At 43.6% G+C, this 18,691-nt stretch overlaps 1 long non-coding RNA gene across 3 annotated transcripts in view; it reads left to right on the forward strand.

Annotated features, from left to right (window-relative positions):
• Positions 1-18,691, forward strand: part of LOC140655122 (uncharacterized) — a 131,122-nt gene that overhangs the window by 54,286 nt on the left and 58,145 nt on the right. For all 3 annotated transcript variants that reach the window (XR_012043683.1, XR_012043684.1, XR_012043685.1), the window contains exons 11-17: positions 1,181-1,306; positions 6,096-6,163; positions 7,011-7,111; positions 8,779-9,038; positions 9,396-9,601; positions 11,377-11,468; positions 13,841-13,937. This is a non-coding gene — a long non-coding RNA (uncharacterized lncRNA). The remainder of the gene's footprint in view (positions 1-1,180; positions 1,307-6,095; positions 6,164-7,010; positions 7,112-8,778; positions 9,039-9,395; positions 9,602-11,376; positions 11,469-13,840; positions 13,938-18,691) is intronic.

An 18,691-nucleotide genomic window follows, 5' to 3' on the forward strand; every position in this document is an offset into this window, starting at 1 on the left:
TGCTTTAATCATACTGATGGAGTGAAAGTGATGCCATCTTTATATAGGGAAGGCCCTTAAACATCTCTTTAGCCTCTCCACTGATCCATGGGGAAACAAGGCTGTGACCTGTAGAGTTTCCATTGACTTCGGATTTGGCAACACTGAATTAAGTGGGTAATATGTTATCACACAATAGGATGAAATCCTGGCCCTAGTAACGTCAGTGGATTTTCATATTGATTTTGAAGGTATTTTAGGATCTCATCTGTAGAAATTAGTGGCAAACCCCATGATGAAATAATCTAGTTATTCCCTGTAAAACAGAGGCTCCTCAGCAACATGAATATTATAGAAAATGCTTTTCAAATGGAAATTTATCCTGTTGCAAAGGAACATCTTGAGCTATTGACCCCGCAAAGTAATACATGCATATAATAAAGTTATTGCCTGTCTATTTAAAGCTTCCTTGTAACAATGTGGGTGGATCTGGTTATGCTGTTCTCCGCCATAACGACAATTTATCCAACGCACTTTGTTGCCTGGCCCAAATTTTGCAAAAATATCTTTAAAACCTTTGAGAAAGGGAGGTATTTGCACCTGACATGTCTACAAGTAACTTAGATCAAGTTATTGATCGTTCCTGTATATGTTGTTTTCCAGTGGGAGGATGAGATGGAGAGGCCAATCCATTACTGCAGCTATCTACCACTGGAAAGCAATAGCACTAATGATACAGGTTTTCAATAGCTGACTTATATTATCCTGCAGTCAATAAAAACTCATGATTTTGTCACTGTAGTATTTAAAGCAATGCTCCCAAATGCTGGCACGCCCCAAATCTGACCCTCTGTGACACAGCCGCTGTGTTACAAGCAGGTGAAAACTTAAGAAAACCCCACCAGTCCTCCAGAGTATGGTCTGGACAAGCTCTTTGGTCGCTGGTCCTGTGAGCCCCGAGCCGGTATGAGGCTCGTTCCAGTGAGTGATTCCTGTTAAGACTAGCTATGGCTCCACCAGCTGCTCTCCCATGCCGTGCCACCCAGAGGGGAAGGACAAAGGAGTTATAGTGCTTTCTCTGGGCAAATAGTGCACTTAAAATCTCAGTGACTGACTGCTAATTTGGTGGTGATTAATGAGAAATCTGTGTTGGTGGCTATAAATGAGAGGCAGTAACTGGATCTTGTCTTCCTCCTTCTAGTGATGTGAGTACTTTCAGCACCACAGAGGAACTGCCCACTGAATCCAGCATCGTGCAGAGCTCCTGAGGGAGAGAGCAGCAGCAGTGAGGAGCTGCATTTGATGGAGAAAGCATTTGACAAGCCATGTGAGGGCCAGCCTGAGCAGTCAGTGGGCACAGTCCCGTCCTCTCTTTCGGTTGTGTTTGAACATGGGAACGGTCACACCAGAGTGGACTGTCGCAGCAGGTCAGCTCAGCGAGGCTGGGGTCTTGCCTCCGGATGTGCTGGCGGTTCCCAGCAACATATGCACGAGCGAAAGGCTGTGTGCAGACCAGCTGTGTGCTTAGAGAGGAGAGTGTAGATGTAGCACGGAGGTTTGCATGTTCAGATGGGCTGACCTGCAGGGACAATGAATGTCTTTTTGGACTTGTACACACCTTGTTTTCATGCAAACATTTCATGCAGATTTGTAACATGTGATAGCTGCCAAGCATCTTTTACACAGTCACAGTCTAGTGACTGAAGGATCCACTAATTAAGAAGCCCCTAATTAGGCTTTTAAATGATAAACTGTAATAGCTCTAGTGCAGCTGTTGTAAACTATAGAGTAAATTATACCCAGTAGAAAGAGGCTTTAATTACCTATTTATATAACAGACTTTAAGGACTTTGAAAGATAAAAGAATTTTTAGTATCTGCAATTAAAAAACCAAGAGAGTAACAATAGAGCTCTTAAACCAATGAAAGCAAGGAAATTCAAAGTTAATCTGAAAAGCTGCGCTGGTACTTTCTTTTATGCTCATGGCATTCTAATTTTTTGGGGGTTGTTTTTGTTCTTTTTTGTTTTTGTAATGGATTAAATAAAAAATTATTGTCAGTCAGGAGTTTGTCCCCTGCTCTTGATTTCCTAGCTTTTATAGGTCCATGTACAGCATTAATGATACTTTGGCAAACTTTCTGTGGTTTCATTTTTGCAGAAATTCTAGCAAGAAGACCCTTATCAGCCAGCTTTTCTCCTTGCATCCTGATTTACAGAATGGTTAGTTGTACACATGCCTTTGTGAAGTCAACAGGAGCTCAAAAATTGGTTGTATTGGGTCCTTGGAGACCATGTTCAGGCCAAATCTAGCCTGCACATTGTCGGTGCAGTTTTGGCAGCCATTCACCATACTGTGCTTACCAAGTGGAGAAAAGGTTTGGATGTTATCTGGGACTATTCAGCTATTTGGAGATTGCACTCTGGGCTTCTTTTTTATAGGGGTCAGTCCTGCTCCACTGATATTGAGGAGAGTTTAGCCCTTGCCCATATTTGGGGCTGGACCAGACTCCAGTCTGCCTACCCTTTAGACATCAGTGCTGCCCCTCTCCCACCAGCTTTGCCTGACAGTGCCTCTCTTGGTAACCTCACCAGTTCTGTCTCCAAAGTTGCTTCTGCCCTCAGCCTCCCTCATTTACCCAGCCCTGTTTGCTGCCCTTCCTTGCCACCTGTGATCACAACTAACACTGATGCACTGCGGTGCACAAATGCCTCTTTATAGAGAAAAGGAAAGATGTCTCTGAAGTGCCCTCCATTGCCTGATGGCTTTGCTCATTGTTGCCAATTCGTTTCTTAGATTGCTGCTCCTTAGGACAAGGGCTGTGCCTTTTGTGCCTGCGTGCTGCCACCACATAGAGCATACAGACATTAGGCTGTGATGTGTAGAGAGCTCAGTTCCTTTAGCTGCTCTTGGGGACTGGCCTTCACAGCTGTAGGACTTAGCAGCCCATGACAGCCAAACAAGGTAGTGCTTTTTGCTTATTCCAGCCACATCCAAGTATTTTTATCTGGAAATGTCACAGTAAGGGAAATAAGGAATACAGTTCTCATAGTTAATTTTTACGGCTGATTAATTAGCCCAAAGAGTATTAAATTGTGCTAATGTAGTTTGCCTCTTCGATGCTGTCTTTTGACTTCAATGGAACTAAATACATGCTTAAAGTTAACTACATGCCTAAGTGCTGTGGTGAATCGGGGCCTAGGGCATTAATTAAAACTTAGCTCAGATTTACTTTCAAGGCTTTCCCCCCCTCTTTTTTTTTTTTTTTTTCTTTTTAACTCTTCAGCACTCAGCAGTTTAATTGGTATGCAGATGTTCCCCTTTATTGCTGGCAGAGGCCTCTGTCACTGTTCTGAAGATACTCAGACATCAAGGCTGGTACAGTGGGTAGGGAGAAACCCCCCCTGAAGGCTTTCAAGCTTTGTGGGAAATAATGATGTATGAGACAGGGATTCCTTTGGAACCTGAAGGGAACATGACAGACAGAATAATATGGGAGGAAAACATTGTCTTCGCAATTGAGACTGATGGTCTCATCTTGTCTCCTTGTTATTGTTACCAACCAAGACTGAGATGAGCTTTCTTATGAAGAACTTCATTTCATGGCAGGTTCTATATGTTGGACACATTGTGCTCAGTGGTAGCTTTCCATCCAAGGTACAGATATTGACAGGCTCTGAGGAACCCTTTGGCATGGTGTTTTAGCTTAAAACCTAAAATTCCTTCCAGCATTGAGATGCATTTTGTCAGGAATGACAGTTGCGATTTGATAATCTTTTACTACTTTGCCTGCCTATCTCAAACAGCTAGCTGGAGGGGAGAAACCCAGAGTTGCTGGGCACAGGAGTGTCAGCTTTATGAATCAGCTTTTCTCGCACTTTATTAATTTCGCTTTCCAGTGGTTAGTGCATGTTTGCAAGAGACAATTGATTTGTACGGATCTGTGTAGGATGGAGCAAAGCTGGAACTAAAGGAGGAGTGCAAGTTGACAGAACTGCAATAGCTCTAATTGACAGATACCAAAGGCACTATTTAAAGTAACTTTTCTTCTGCTGTTTAGGTTAAAAATGGCCCTCAATTTGTCCTCCGATTGCCATGTTCAAAAAGAAGTGTTTTCATGTATATTCATTTCAAATGGATTAGCTGAAATATCAAATGCTCATTTGCTATACTTGTATTTTCAAGTTAGATGATTCAATATGCTGTTGTGCAAGGTACAGGAAGATGGCTGTTTCTTAACTCCTCCAGAGTAAAAGCTGTCTTTCAGGGGACGCTTTGCACATGTGAGATTTGTGTTAGTATTTTTTGGCACCCACAGTTTCATCAGAAATGCATTTCAGCTAATGGGAGGCAGAAGGACTAATACACATGCTGCACGTTGTGGGTGCAAAAATACAAATAGAAATCACACCTACTGTGGAAAGAGCTAGGAAAATGTACCTTCCTGGATGTGAGCAGGGCAGGTTAGGAAACATCATCTTCCTTTTACAATTGGCTGTTACTCTACATTTCTGGAGAACTGGGATCTTGCTGTTAATCTTACAAAAATAGATGTTGTGGTGAAGCCTCAGGCATGAATAAAATTGGATGTTAATCTTAAAGCAGATTTTTTACAGCTATGCACTCAGAGCCAGTGAATCCAAATGATTTTAGAAACTCTGTGTTTGTTACTTATTTAGATCAAAATACTGTGGGGAAAGAGGTCAGTGGCACAGGTACGTATTGTAATATTTGGGGCTCCTTAAAGTTGAGCAGATAAGCGCAGCAAACATTAAGCATCTCTGGCTTGACACAAATAATAGGCAAAGCTGAAAAAAGCCTGCTGACAAGAGGAGTGGGTGTTGGTGGGTGACTTGCTGCAGTTTTAGAACTGTTAAGTGTAGGTTTTTTAGCATTTTCATTATTTAAAAGTGGAGTGGTAGTTTCTTCACTCCCTCTGAAAAGTTACTAATTTACTCTGAAATACAGGGTAACCCACAATGATTTAACAGATTTGTAATGTGCTTTAGAGTGATTTCAAGTAACAGACACCCTCCTTCTCTCCAAGCTTCCCACTGTCTCAGCTCTACCCTCATTCCTTTCTCTGTGTACAGCTGCACCAAAATGCAAAGCAGGGGCTGTCCCACGTGTGACTTCATCTGTCTAGCTCCAGTGTCAACAGCTTGGGCGGCTTTGACCACTGGTGGTCATGCAGGTTTGCCTCGTTCCCAGTGTTCAGAAACAGAGGCTGAGTTAGCTACGTTCGGGTGTTGGGAATGGCATCACAGAGCGTGGAGCGGTTCAAAAGCTGCTGCTCTGCAGGTACCGCTGCAAGCAGACAGGCCTTCCTTAGAGGAGTCCTGACATGCAGAGGCTGCCTTTTGCCTAGGGCGTGCCTAGTGGAGCATGGCCGAGGACCGTGATTAAGGTCCCCAGGATGCTCCTGGAATACAAGCAATATTAAATAATCTGCAGTCCTCTGTGTCTGATTCAGAGAAGGCAGCTGAGTCATGTTCTCAAGGGGCTGTCCAACAAGACAGGCAGCCTGCGGGGATGGGAGGTAGGCAAGGGATTTTCACCGGTTGTCAAGCTGAACGGGTATCAGCTATCTCACACTCCAGCCCATTTGTGCCTACATATGGCTGTGCTGAATAACCATGCCTATGGCAGGATGCTTAAGCTGGAAGCCCTTTGCATGAATGATATTTAAATTTGATGGAGCCTCACTGAGAAGGAGTTGGCCTTGCATTTACTCAGAGAGGTCTCTGGTGGTTTGTGGTAAGGAATTGGGACCTGGGGCTGAAGCCACAACCTCCAGGACAAAACCACAGAATTTACACAATGGCCAAGGCCTGCCCGTTTGCCTTCCCAGCTGAAGGTCTGTGTCACCACACATCTGCTGCTTTTCTGTCTGCTCTTGTCATTGCTGTCTGAGGGAAGAATCTATTTTGTTCAATATAGTAATGTTGTCTAGCTTAGTTTAATTTTATTAGATGCTGCTTTTTTACTATTCAGTGCATCCATGGGTTTGTTTAGTATCAATAACCAAGGGTAAAAATACTTGAATGGAAAGCTAGATGGAAATGCTGAGGTTCTGGAGGACTCCAGGGTTTCATTTGCTTTTGTTGCCCTGTTCTAGGAGGCCTGGAGAACACTTATCCATTCGTAACAGAAACTATTCAAGATGCACAGGCCTGAAAGGTCACGGTGAGTTTCTATTGCTCTTCTGGTGTGACTTGTAGAAATCACGTCTTCTAGCAAACTTTAAGGAAGAAAGCTTTTGTTACAAGGAGAGATGGTAAGTTTGTGCACCCAACCTCTATTTGGAAGAATATTTTGCTGTGAAACCTTTCTTCTTCCAGAGGCTTGAGCCAACTGCTTTTGATCTGGGAACTTACAGTGTGGATAAGTGTGGCCGTATTAGGCTGGATAGGTGTCACCCTCAGGGATTCACACACATAACTCTCCTTGACTTGAACTGGAGAAGGGCCAGAATTTGTTCACTTTCACTTTCTGTCACTGAGAAAAATGAATGCTGTTCTACAGAAGCTATAATTTCTTCCTTTCTTCCCAAGTAGATGATGACTAAAGGAGGCCTGAACTGAGTTTAGATATTCTTATATTTACTTGAAATGAATGTAGCTCATAACTCTTATTTTAGCACCAATCTGGAACACTACTGTGAACAGATTTACAATGTCTGCCTGTTCCTTACCTTGGCATTCTGGCATTTATGCTCATTCTTGCACTGATATTTGGGAGTTTAATGAAGCCAAATGTCTGAGAGGTGAGTAGGTAAAAGGTAGATACTTCCATATACAAACCTATTCCTTTTGTGTGCTCCATAATCTTCTTTTAGTTCTTAAATATGGTTTTATTCTTCTGATACTAAGGGTCTCGGCACTGATTTTTCTTCTGGTATGGGTGTCATCAGCAGAGTTATTAGCTGTGTTCCAGTTGCATGGTCCTTTGTTGCTGGATTGAAAAGATCTACTAACTTCAACCGTGTGTTTTTAGACTAGACACTTACAGAAAACCTTTACTGTGTTTATAGAAGAGCAGATTTAATCTGGAAGTCATTGAGAGAAACCAATAAAGAACTTCCTTGATGTGATTTTTGGAGTTACTCTGTGGAACTGAATTGCATGTTTTCAGGTATTGGACATAAGGGCACTTGAAAGCATAAAGAAGGTTAAGTGTAGATGATAATGAAAATGTTACTGGTATTTATAGGTCGGTCAATAATGTCAGTATACTAAAGTGATGTGAAATATCTCTTTGATTTCATGGACAGTGCATTACTGTATATAGTTTAGTGTAATAATATGATCCTTGCTATACATTGATGATAAGTTTAACTTCTTTATAAAGTTTGTTAGTAATTCAATTGCCTTGAAATGCCTTATGAAAAGTATGTTTATTACAGAACACAAACAGTTGCTGTCTGCCTAGTGTTATCTCTGTTATAACAACCTAAGCTAAGAAAACACATTTGGAAAAAACATGTGCCACGCAGAGATGGTTGGGGGTTTTTTTGTTAGACTTGCTGGAAACATTCATCAACAGTTGGAGATGTGGTCTTTCAACTATATTTCTTTCACCCAGATTATATGCAAATTACAAGATTCTTCAAGCATAAAGTCATATGCCAGGAGTATGATATTAGTGTTTCCTTTAATAAGAATAACTTTGGAATAAGTACCTTGTCTGGTGAATTGCCTTCCTTATCATTCATCACTGCGTACCATCTTTGTAGAACTGCAGTAACTGGAAGGAAGGAAAATACTGGAAAGTGTTTCTGTAATTGGAGCTGGGTTTGGCAGAGGGTTCTGCCTTTCTGGAATAAAATGCTGGCTTGGGTTCTTTACTTTGCCATCCCCTTTTTGTGCAGTTGTGTACTGGAATGAAAGAATAAAGGTGAGCACTAGATGAGCTGTGAATTCGCTTTGGACCAGACTTTGGGAATCTCTGCTCTGACATACATTTCGGTGTTACTTTTTCTTGGGGGACTTTATTCACGAAATATCAAAATGTATTCTTCCAATAAGATTGCACGTAGTTTGCTAAATGTTTGGATAAATCTCATACCATCTTATCAAAGTAGACACAATAGTTCTTTCTTGAGGAACTGAGCTTAAATGAAATGCTCATTTATGTTGGTGGGATAATAATTAAAACTACAGATCCAAATCAGTGGTTTGTTATTCTGTTGCAGGAGTAGGCTGAATCAGAGCCTCTGTCAACAATGAGAGTTGAAATACTGAATTAACATACCAAATAGTAGCATATCAGGAGTATAGTCTTCTACTCGGGACAGTGTTGAGATGTACCTTGCTCATAGAAGCTCCGGAAACATTGTGAGACTTGGACAAACACAGCACATCCTCAGACTGCAGGGATGTTGCTGCGCCCTGAGCACTGCACACTCTGAGTGTGCTCTTGGCTGATAGATATCTGCCCAGTATCGAGGGAGCTTGGTGGTATGGAAGACAGTCACAGCTGCTCTATTAGGAAGGCTTAACACGTTCTTGTGGGGCAAGATACAGCTTCTGTTCTCTTTTGCACCTGCAAAACTGGTATAATATTCATTAGATTGTCATCAGGTTTCATTAGTGAAGTCCAATAAAACAAAAAGGGAATGGCTCTATAGTGATGCTAAAACTTGGTATGTTGCTTATATTAAGTGGGTAAGCAGAGATCAGTAGCCATGAAGACACTGCTTTTCCAGAAATATGAAATATTTACATAAAATATCTAGGTAAAATCTGAACAGAAATTTGATTACTGCCTGCTAAAATGGTGACCTCTTCCCTTCTAAATAGGTTCGATTCTCTTCTTGATGAGACCCCTGCACCTTCACCTAGATTTCTCCCCAGGCAGCTGCGGTGAATGGATCTGACCACCGAGGGAATCTGGCCCACTGAATTCCTTTTCTTTCTGTGCAGTTGAATGAAAAGCGTGTGTCTTTTGAAGAACAGTGACTGAAAGAAATATTGATGACTGCCAGGGCATCTACAGAAAAGGATAAGAAAATTACTCTACTACAACAGGGAAGACAAAGAGGCTTTGTTAACTCTTTCTTGTAGGTTGTATATATTAATAGTAACAACTAAAGTTTTGTATTTTTTCAGAGAAACACACAAGGCTTTGAATTGTATTGTTTTCATTGCAGCTAACTGAATGAATTAAGTAGAAAATCGCACACAGTACTTTGATTGTCTAACTCTCTGTATGTGAGGCTTTGGGAACAGTTTGTTATTATAAAAGAACAGCACTAACAAGAAATCAGCCAACATATAATTGCTAGGCTGAGGGGCAGTTTGTGGAAAGCTGATGTTTATTTATAAATTATTAAATAAAAGCACATAATATGTGGATCATCTCTCACTGCCTACACACTTCATACATTACTCATCTTCCTAAATTTCATGTTCTTCAGGACATTGCTTCTTATAACCGGTGCAGGCATCAAAACCACCCACATCCGGGAAAGGAGATGCACGTGCATTTGTTACGGTGGCAGTTTCAGTAATGGGACTCATCTAAGAACATGAGCCTTCAGTTCAAGGAAAGGACTCTTGACCAGACTTCTAAAGGTTGTTTTATGTGCCTAAAATACACATGAGCACCTGGGACTCTGTTCAGGTAGCGTAAACTCTGGCCAGTGTTTCCTACTGACTAAATCTTCCTTTGGAGATTTACAGCCATCCAATACCCTAAACAGAAGGACTTAAGAGCAATTTAGGCATTAAATTTAGCAGGGTTCTCAAAAAACATTGGATATATAATTCCCATCAGTTTTGGTAAGAAGTTTTGGCAACCCCTGATTGTCCCTTATGCTCCTCTCTGCACACTTAATCCCTTACTATGTTGGGAAGTACAGCCACTTTGCAAGACACAGTGAGGAGATAGATGGTGGTTGGACTCACCAAGAAGGTGGAATGGTACTTCATCCTCCATGTTTTTGGCTACCAAATATCTATTCCAGATCTCCTGGGGGATGGAGCTGCCATTCTTTCCTTCAGCATAGATTTGTGGGCTTTTTTCTAGGAGAGCAGAGGTAACTATTTTCGTTGGCCCAGCTCTTCACAGCTGTACACCGTTTCTTCCCATTTCCAGACAAAAGCCAGTAAACTGAAATTATTAGGGATTAGCACTCCGAGGCTTCCTAGCTGTGTGGGAAGAGCATTCTCCCCTCCACCTTTCCCTTGGCAGCTGAGGAGATGATTTCTGGGGACATGCACAGCTCAGGTTCCTTGCCTTGCTGCCCTTCTTGAGGGGCAGCAGTAGGTGCTGGTGGACATGGCGCTTGCAGTCAGGTACACAGGGCAACCAATAATAGTCTCTATTTCAGAGGACCCAGTTGCAAGCCAGGTGCACTGACACATAAGCAGGTCCTCATGTGCCCACATAACAAGGGTCTGGGTAATGTCCTGGTCTTGCAAGCAAGATAACGTGTCCTACAGACTGAGAGGCCCTTGGCATTCTGCAGCAGAGGGCCTGGGGATGGAAAGATGTGCCATCATCTGGGTAGGTGGCATTGCTGGACACATCTTTGGACTCACTGTGCTGCTGTATACGGATCACGTTTGGGCTGTACAAACAAATCACACTATTAAAGCACTTAAACAGTGTTTATGCAACGTTAAATGGTAGAGGCTTCATTTTATGACTTTATCTGCAGGCTTGTTAAAACTTTTGTGTCCACACTGAAGTGATGTGAAGATTATATCGCTAATACTGGCTACCAACCTAGCTGATGTGAGACTATGTTGTGCAGAAGGTACTTGAGAGGTGGAACTGGGCAGAGTTTAGCTTTGCACAGCTCTTGCCAAGAGTTGCTTGGTATCCCTGTCACTGTGTTTTGAAGTCCAAAAATATTTTCCCCCAAATAACCTATTTTTCTACAAGAGAACACAGCTGCATTTATGAAAGGTCTTGGCTTTTACAGTAAATCTGGTTTGTATAGTTTCCTCTCTATATGTATGCTGCCTGCATAATTACCAGCACTCATAATGAAAAACACAGTTTTGTTATATGAGCTTTCAACAGTGGTTTTCAGTAATTTAGAAAATATTGGAGCTACTTCCAACAAAGGAAAAAATCAAAACAAAGCAGGTTTGAAAATGTTGATATGCTCAGGGAAATAAATCTTCATTTTTAACCTTGTTCTATTATTCTCTCTCTGATACTAAAACCCATATAAAGCACTACTGAGTTCAACCAGCTCAACAGGAGATAGCGTAGGGCTTCCACCCTGTTCTGCCCTATGTTGGTGGGGGGGTGTGTAAATCTTGGCTGTGCTTCTGTGCGGCCTTTGGCAGGGTTTTATGGGACAGCCTCTATTCAATGCTACGTGCATTGCAAAAGCTGTCCTCGCTGTGAGAAGTAACTCACCTTCACTGCACCTCTTTTTCCAGCAGGACGTGGGAAAGTTGCTGGATTAAATTCTCCTCGGTCATGAGACTTCTTGTATTGGAGGCACTCAAACTATACAGCCTTTCAAACCCCTGTGAGTTCACAGTATTTAAAGATAAGAGCACAGTATTGCCAAGAAATGTGTCTTGTTGAGGCCCACGAATAACTTTATCAAAAGAAGGAACCTTATTTTTGCCTGCTGTGGATAGAGGGTGCATCTCAAAGCAGCCTGAAGTTAAAGATAGATACAGCGTCTGGTTCAGATCACGATATGAAGAAAAATTCAGGTTAATTAGTATTTATTCTTAGTTTATAGTTATTCCTTTTGGCTTGAGCTGGAGTTGGCAGGAGTTGGAGCCCCACAAAGTTGCTTCTCCTGGGATGAGAGCTGAATGAGAGAGATGGTCTCCGTGGTGAAAACATATTTAGGGATGGGAATGTCGCTAAGAAAGACTGGCCATTGCCCCGGGGCTCCGTCAGCCAGCAGGGAGGGTGCTCTGAGGGGCAGCTCAGCGCAGGCAGGGAGGATCGGGTGTAGGCATGGACCGAGGTGTCCTAGGGGTCCATGGAGAAGGGGACGTCTCCCAGGTCCCTCCTCAACCTGGTGCCCTCACACCTCTGTGCCCACATGACCCCTGTCTGCTGCCTGTCCCCCTTTCTGGGTGTTTTCGGAGCGGTTGCGCAAGGGTGAGCTGGCAGCTGGCCGGCTGCCAGCCTGTGGAGACGGCGGCTTTGCAGAGCCCCTCCAAGGCTTTCAATTCCCCTTTCTTGCCCCTGTTTTCTGCAACACCATGCTGGCTCTTACCAGCAACACCACCACAGCTTGAATGCAGCAGTTTATGTTAAATGGAGCTGTTTTTTTTCCTGAGGTCTCCTCACTGCTCCTGCAGCCAGGAAGGGCCCACCTGCTGGAGACCTGGCTTGGGACCAGACCTTCACATTTTTGCAGCTCCCATTTTTCATACATTTTTTTCCCCTCTTGGTGTGCAGTTGGAGTTGAGATGTTCCTAGCAGGATCTGCTGTGTATTTGGGCAGAGTGCCCCTCTCCAGTAACTGCACGGACTGTTTTATTCCCTCAAGCACTTGCAGAGAAGTTAATTTCTACTTTCGGGGGAATTTTCTGGCTTTGCAGACGCCTGGTTTCAGTGTCGCAGGGAAAGGTAGCCCCATGGTGGGCGGGCTCTGGGCCTCCTGCCCCACAGCCATAGGGCAGCACCTTTCCCACTCTGTGACACGATTGGCTGGGTCCACCCAGCCGGCGGGGCTGTTGGTATAAAAGGGCTGTGGGCACAGCCCTGCTCTCCTGAGGGGCTGAGGAGATGGTGGCTGGTCTGTAGCTGCCTCTGGGCTGCTCTCAGGGCTCAGAGCATGGTGTGGATGCAGCCTTCACCTTGAGGACATGGCTGCACAGGCACAGCTGGAGGCCAGGCAGCATGTGTAGATTTGTGACTCTCCCCTACCCTTCTTTCTGGAAATGTTTGCTTTAAAGTCTCAACAAAATCTAAGTTCAATTCTCCTAATGTGCTTTTGGCTGTCCTTGTCCCCTGCCTGCCCTGTGGAGGAGCTGAGGAGGTGCTGGCCCCTCCTGGCCACCTCAGGTGGGCTGCTGAGATGAGGCTGAGTTTGAGGGCCTTACCAACACTTCTTTTTACAGGGACTTCACTGAGAAGGTACAGGATTGAATAGACCTAAAATAGCATAAACTGTGTTTTTGAATGCAAGCTCACTTGCAGAGGGGTGGGAAAGGACTCTGACTTGCACATAAGCAAAACAGGTGGTAATTCTGCCTCTGGAGAGACTACCGAGCAGCGAGTGCCAGCCTTGGAGCATGGTGCTGGGCCTTGCAAAACTCTGGTGTCGCTAGCTCCTCAGCAGTCAGCAGCAGCCAAGCGGGAGCTTCAGTGGGCAAGACTCATTGCTTTTAGCACACGAAAGTCCTACACTTAAACCAAACCACGTACAGTAAATGCTAAGAGCACCCATTTCAGGGATTCTTACGCCATCATAAAGAAACTACTAAAAAAAGAAGAGCAGGAATATGCTTTATTGCTCACTGAATTATGGAAGTTTTATTATGTCCTGCTGTGCTGGTGATAAAGGCCTATTACCAAGGCTAAATCCAAATTAGATCAGGTGTTTTCCATGTCATTGTAGTCTTGAGTGTCAGCTGTTTTAGCAGTGCAACAAAACATTTGGGACAAGCAGCCCAGTTCCTTCAGAATTTACCCATGTAGATTTGTAGATCCTCTGTCGACTTTGGTCACAACTTACTGTCAGCATGGCATCCTTATACTGCTCTTACGTACGCGAAGGTGTGCACAGATGGGCTTGGAGATTATTGAGCTGATTTAAAACTGGCTTTGTTTCCCCTTTTCCTGCTCCCTTCCCCTGGTCTTTAATTAAATGACTGAAATGTGTGTTCAATAAATGCCTACAAATTGCCTCTGTCTTTTTTTTACCCCCAGAAAGAAGAGAACAGCAGTCCTACCTGTTACTGATGTAACTGAAATGTGAGGACAACCATGAATCTGCAGCAAATTCCAAGCTGTATGGCAGCTACAGGTAAGCTCAGAAATTAAGCTGTTACTGTGGAAAGCACAGAGCTTCAAAGCAGCTTGTTCTTGCTCCTTGTGTTGACTACTTGAAAGTAAATTCAGTTTTATGCTGTGCTCAAATACTGTCTTTTCCATAGGCTAAGTGTTCTGCAGGTTCACTGGACAGAACTGACTTTGTGCTTTGGAGATGTGATGAGGCTGGATGGGCAGGTGTGGTAGATGGGGTTACGCAGATTTGCCACCCTGGAAAGTATTGGAGGTGGATTACAGTTGTGAGACGCTGGAGTTGAAAGAAGTTTTTAGTGTGTCTTCCCTTTCCTTTTCTCTTGTGCTCTTGGGCAGGTGGGACTTGAAGTCTAGGACCTCAAGTCCAGGGCTTTGGATTATTAATTCCTGCTCTTTGCTCTTCCAAAGCGATGGTGGTCCTCCTCCAGCCTTTGCACTGAGTCTGAAAGCTCCAAGCGAGCACAAATCTCTTCCAGGGCTGAAAGTGAATATAGTTGTCAGTGTTAACATTCAAATTATTATAGCTGGTTTTCAGAGCGAGCCTTTCTTTTAATATGAAATGTATACTCAGACGCTTCTCTGAGCTGTTATATCAGGCTTTCTACAGATTCCGGAACCCTATATTGAATGTTGGTAAGTTCATACTAAAGAGGATGTGGTTGAGTTCACATTTTGAAATAGCTTTTCCACCATAAGGATTAGTATCTACTGCCTTCCTTTTAACTGATGGCTTTGATTCTGTAGTATAAATTTGTGGCAGTACCTCTGGAATATATTTGTAAATATATTTGGTGTAATACATTTGCCAAAGTTATATATTGAATAATTCCTCTGTTTCCAGCATTTCTGAAATGACCACATACAGAATGTAATTAAAAATGAATATGCTATGGTAATTGCATGTTTCTCTCAGCTTTTTAACACCTTACTAAGAAATACTTTTTCCTGTTTTATTACATCTTCTATTTAAATTAATGTCATTGACATGAGGAAAATAAGCATATGTACCAAAGGGGACTGGCTAAAACTATTCATTTGTGTTAGAATATTATGAAGCATTTTCACACTAGAGGCCATTACAAAAAACAAGAAATCCAATAGCACGGGAAGCCCGTGGTTTTCAAGTATTTGGTGTGTGTGGAAGGGAAAGGTTATAAAAGAGGCTTGTGGGAAACAAATGAGGGGGAAAAGGAGGCTGACTTTTTTTGCATGATTTATTGACTGGTTGACAAGTCAGACCATATATATTTCTCTGTCTTCCCATGACTGGCCAGGATCAAGCAAAGGATGTCTTCGAAAGGAAGGGAGATGTCTTGGATTCCCAAACATGGCGAGTTTCCATTTGGTGATTATCATATACTCAGTCCTGTAGAGTGCTAAGTGTTTGGTTTAGTTTCCCATACAAAGAAATGGAACACGACTGAAGCAGAGATTTACACTGTGGGATTGCTGGCATGTTTCGGAAAGTCCATGAGCTTTCAGCAGTGCTGTATCCAAATACAGCACAAGTGCCAAAGCACATGTATTTCTTGAGATAACACTTCACAATGCTATGTTAATTTCTGAACTTATATAATTACTAAGAGAGTAAAAAGTACTTGGAAAGAACATCTTTTCTGAAAGGCTTTCTGCTGCTGGATTTGGTTGAATCTACCTTACTGTACAGGCATGTTTTTGTCATGCACTCTGCATAAGGAGAGCACTCCCTAATAATAAAAAATTAGCAGGACAGAAGGGGTTATCATACTGTCCTGGTGCTCATGTTGCCAGCTGCCCACCAGACAGTCTCTCCAAAGCTTTGTCCAAGAGTGAGAAATTTCTTTGTGGACCTGGCAAATTCCTGGTATGGGGAGGTAAGTTTGAAATTATATCTTCTTGGAAGAGCTCTCAAGCAATATGTGCCTGAGTATCCACAGCTGTCCTTTCCTCTTCCTTTAGTTTGAGCTTTCTGCCATCTTGGTGGGAGGTCTCCTTTTTATGTGTCTGTCTTAATCATAGAATCATTTAGGTTGGAATAGACCTTTGAGATTGAGTCCAACTGTTAACCTAGCACTGCCAAGTCCATCACTAAACCATGTCCCTAAGCACCACATCTACATGTCTTCTAAATACCTCCAGGGATGGTGACTCAACCACTTCCCTGGGCAGCCTGTTCCAATGCTTGACAACCCTTTCAGTGAAGAAATTTTTCCTAATATCCAATTTAAACCTCCCCTGGCACAACTTGAGGTCATTTCCTCTTGTCCTTATTGCTAGTTACTTGGGAGAAGAGACTGACACCCACCTTGCTACAACCTCCTTTCAGGTAGTTGTAGAGAGTGATAAGGTCTCCCCTGAGCCTCCTTTTCTCCAGGCTAAACAACCCCAGTTCCCTCAGGTGCTCCTCATAAGACTTCTGCTCTAGTCCCTTCACCAGCTTCATTGCCCTTTTTTGGACATGTTCCAGCATGTTTCTTGTACTGAGGGGCCCAAAACTGAACACAGTATTTGAGGTGTGGCCTCACCAGTGCCCAGTACAGGAGGACAATCACTTCCCTACTCCTGCTGGCCACACTATTTCTGACACAAGCCAGGATGCTGTTGGCTTTTTCGGCCACCTGGGCACACTGCCGACTCATGTTTAGCTGGCTGTCAGCCAGCACCCCCAAGTCCTTTTCTGCCGGGCAGCTTTCCAGCCACTCTTCCCCAAGCCTGTAGCATTGCATGGGGTGGTTGTGACCCACGTGCAGGACCTGGCACTTGGCCTTGTTAAACCTCATACAGTTGACCTCAGCCCATTGATCCAGCCTGTCCAGATCCCTCTGTAGAGCCTTCCTACCCTCAAGCAGATCAACACTCCTGCACAACTTGGTGTTGCCTGCAGACTTACTGAGGGTGCACTCAATCCCCTCATCCACATCACTGATAAAGATATTAAACAGAATTGGCCCCAATACTGAGCCCTGGGGAACAACACTTGTGACCGGCCCTCAACTGGATTTAACTCCATTCACCACCACTCTTTGGGCCCGGCCATCCAGCCAGTTCTTTGCCCAGTGAAGCATATGCCTGTCCAAGCCAAGAGCAGCCAGTTTCTCCAGGAGAATGCTGTGGGAAACGGTGTCAAAGGCTTTACTAAAGCGTAGGTAGACAACATCCACAGCCTTTCCCTCATCCACTAAGTGGGTCGCCTTGTCATAGGAGGAGATCAGGTTAGTCAAGCAGGAGGACCTGCCTTTCATAAACCCACGCTGACTGGGCTTGATCACCTGGTTGTCCTGTACGTGTCACGTGATGGCACTCAGGATGATCTGCTCCATAACCTTCCCTGGCACTGAGGTCAGACTGACAGGCCTGTAATACTTAGAAACTGAATGTAACTTTTATCTGTTTATGGGTTCTGCAGCATTCATAAGATGACCCTTTCCCACTGCACTGAATGCTTTCCCATTTTGCATGAATGATGCACAGGGTGCTGGGCTGTATATATTATTTTTCACCAGAAATAAGTTTTATTTCATGAAAGTGGCCAATTGTAGAGAAAATTTGCAGATTAATAAAACTTCAGCAGATGCCTGACAAAACAGTTGAGTAAGTATGTGCATTGAAATGTTTCCATTTCTATAACCCTGCTTTTATCTTTGACTGCTAAAATCAGGCTGTCCACATCGATAACCTGTTTCCCTGTTCGTCCTTCAGATTCCAAGTGTGTTTGGTAAACTGCTGAGCTGAATGCATTTAGGAGGGTGGACACAGTGCTGGCATCATTGCAGTCTGAGACAGAATGAAAATCACTTTTGGACCGGTATGCTCAGTGTTTCTAGGGGGCCCTTGTAGGATAAGGAGTGGGCAGATGCTGTAGCGGGCATGTAGCCTAAGTAATACTCTGTGGATCCTCAGATAGATGAGGCTACCATAGGGTGTGGGTTATTGCTACAAGCAGCAGTCCCCTTCAGAGCTTTGGGGCCTGCTCTGTTTGGAAGGAGGTAGAAGAGAGGAGGCGGAGCATCTGCATTTACACCCAGGCTTTCCTGTCTTTAGGGAACCAGCAGAGCAGCCCATTGCACTCTGGCATTGCCAGTACATCATCCTAGAGAAGAAGGTGGGCGTTTCATTTGAAACACACCACTTTCTCTTTTCAAAGAACTCTCTCCAAGCCCCTCTCCCAGACCATATGCTTCTGTCCTCACCGAGGAACTGCAGAAATACCCAACCATGCAATGTCCCTTTCCCTCTCCATATTCTTGGGAGAACGATGGACAAACAATTCCAATAAAGCTCATGTGCTTAGGTAATCAGGCTCTATCTGTCCAGACATCTCTCTAAGATCAAAGAGCCAAATGCAGACTCCAGCACTCCTGGGGCTCATGTGTTTCTCCCTGTGGACCTTTCAGCCTGTTAAACTCATCCCTGGAAGAGCCCTGCTTTTCCACTTGGAGGTTGTGGTGTGCAGAATGGAAAACTTCCTTTATTTAAGTGTTAGAATAGTCATTCCACAGACTTTGAGAGAGCTGCAAATCCCTCTCCCCAAGTCAAGTCACTTCTCCCAATTTTTCTCTCTCCCAACGCAGAACCATTTGCTTCAGTAGATCCTTGACTGCATTGTCTGTTGTGCAGCCCCTATTACAATATCATCCAAACTGTTTAAGATCTTCCATGAATTTTCTTTATGCTACTCACAACAGTTAGAGAAGTGATACAGAGAAAACAACCAAAGCAACCAAAGAGCAACTGAGGCTATAGAGCACACTGAAGGAGCATTGCCACTGCTGTCCT

This window comes from Ciconia boyciana, chromosome 8, assembly GCF_034638445.1.
Source record: "Ciconia boyciana chromosome 8, ASM3463844v1, whole genome shotgun sequence".
Taxonomy (NCBI): domain Eukaryota; kingdom Metazoa; phylum Chordata; class Aves; order Ciconiiformes; family Ciconiidae; genus Ciconia; species Ciconia boyciana.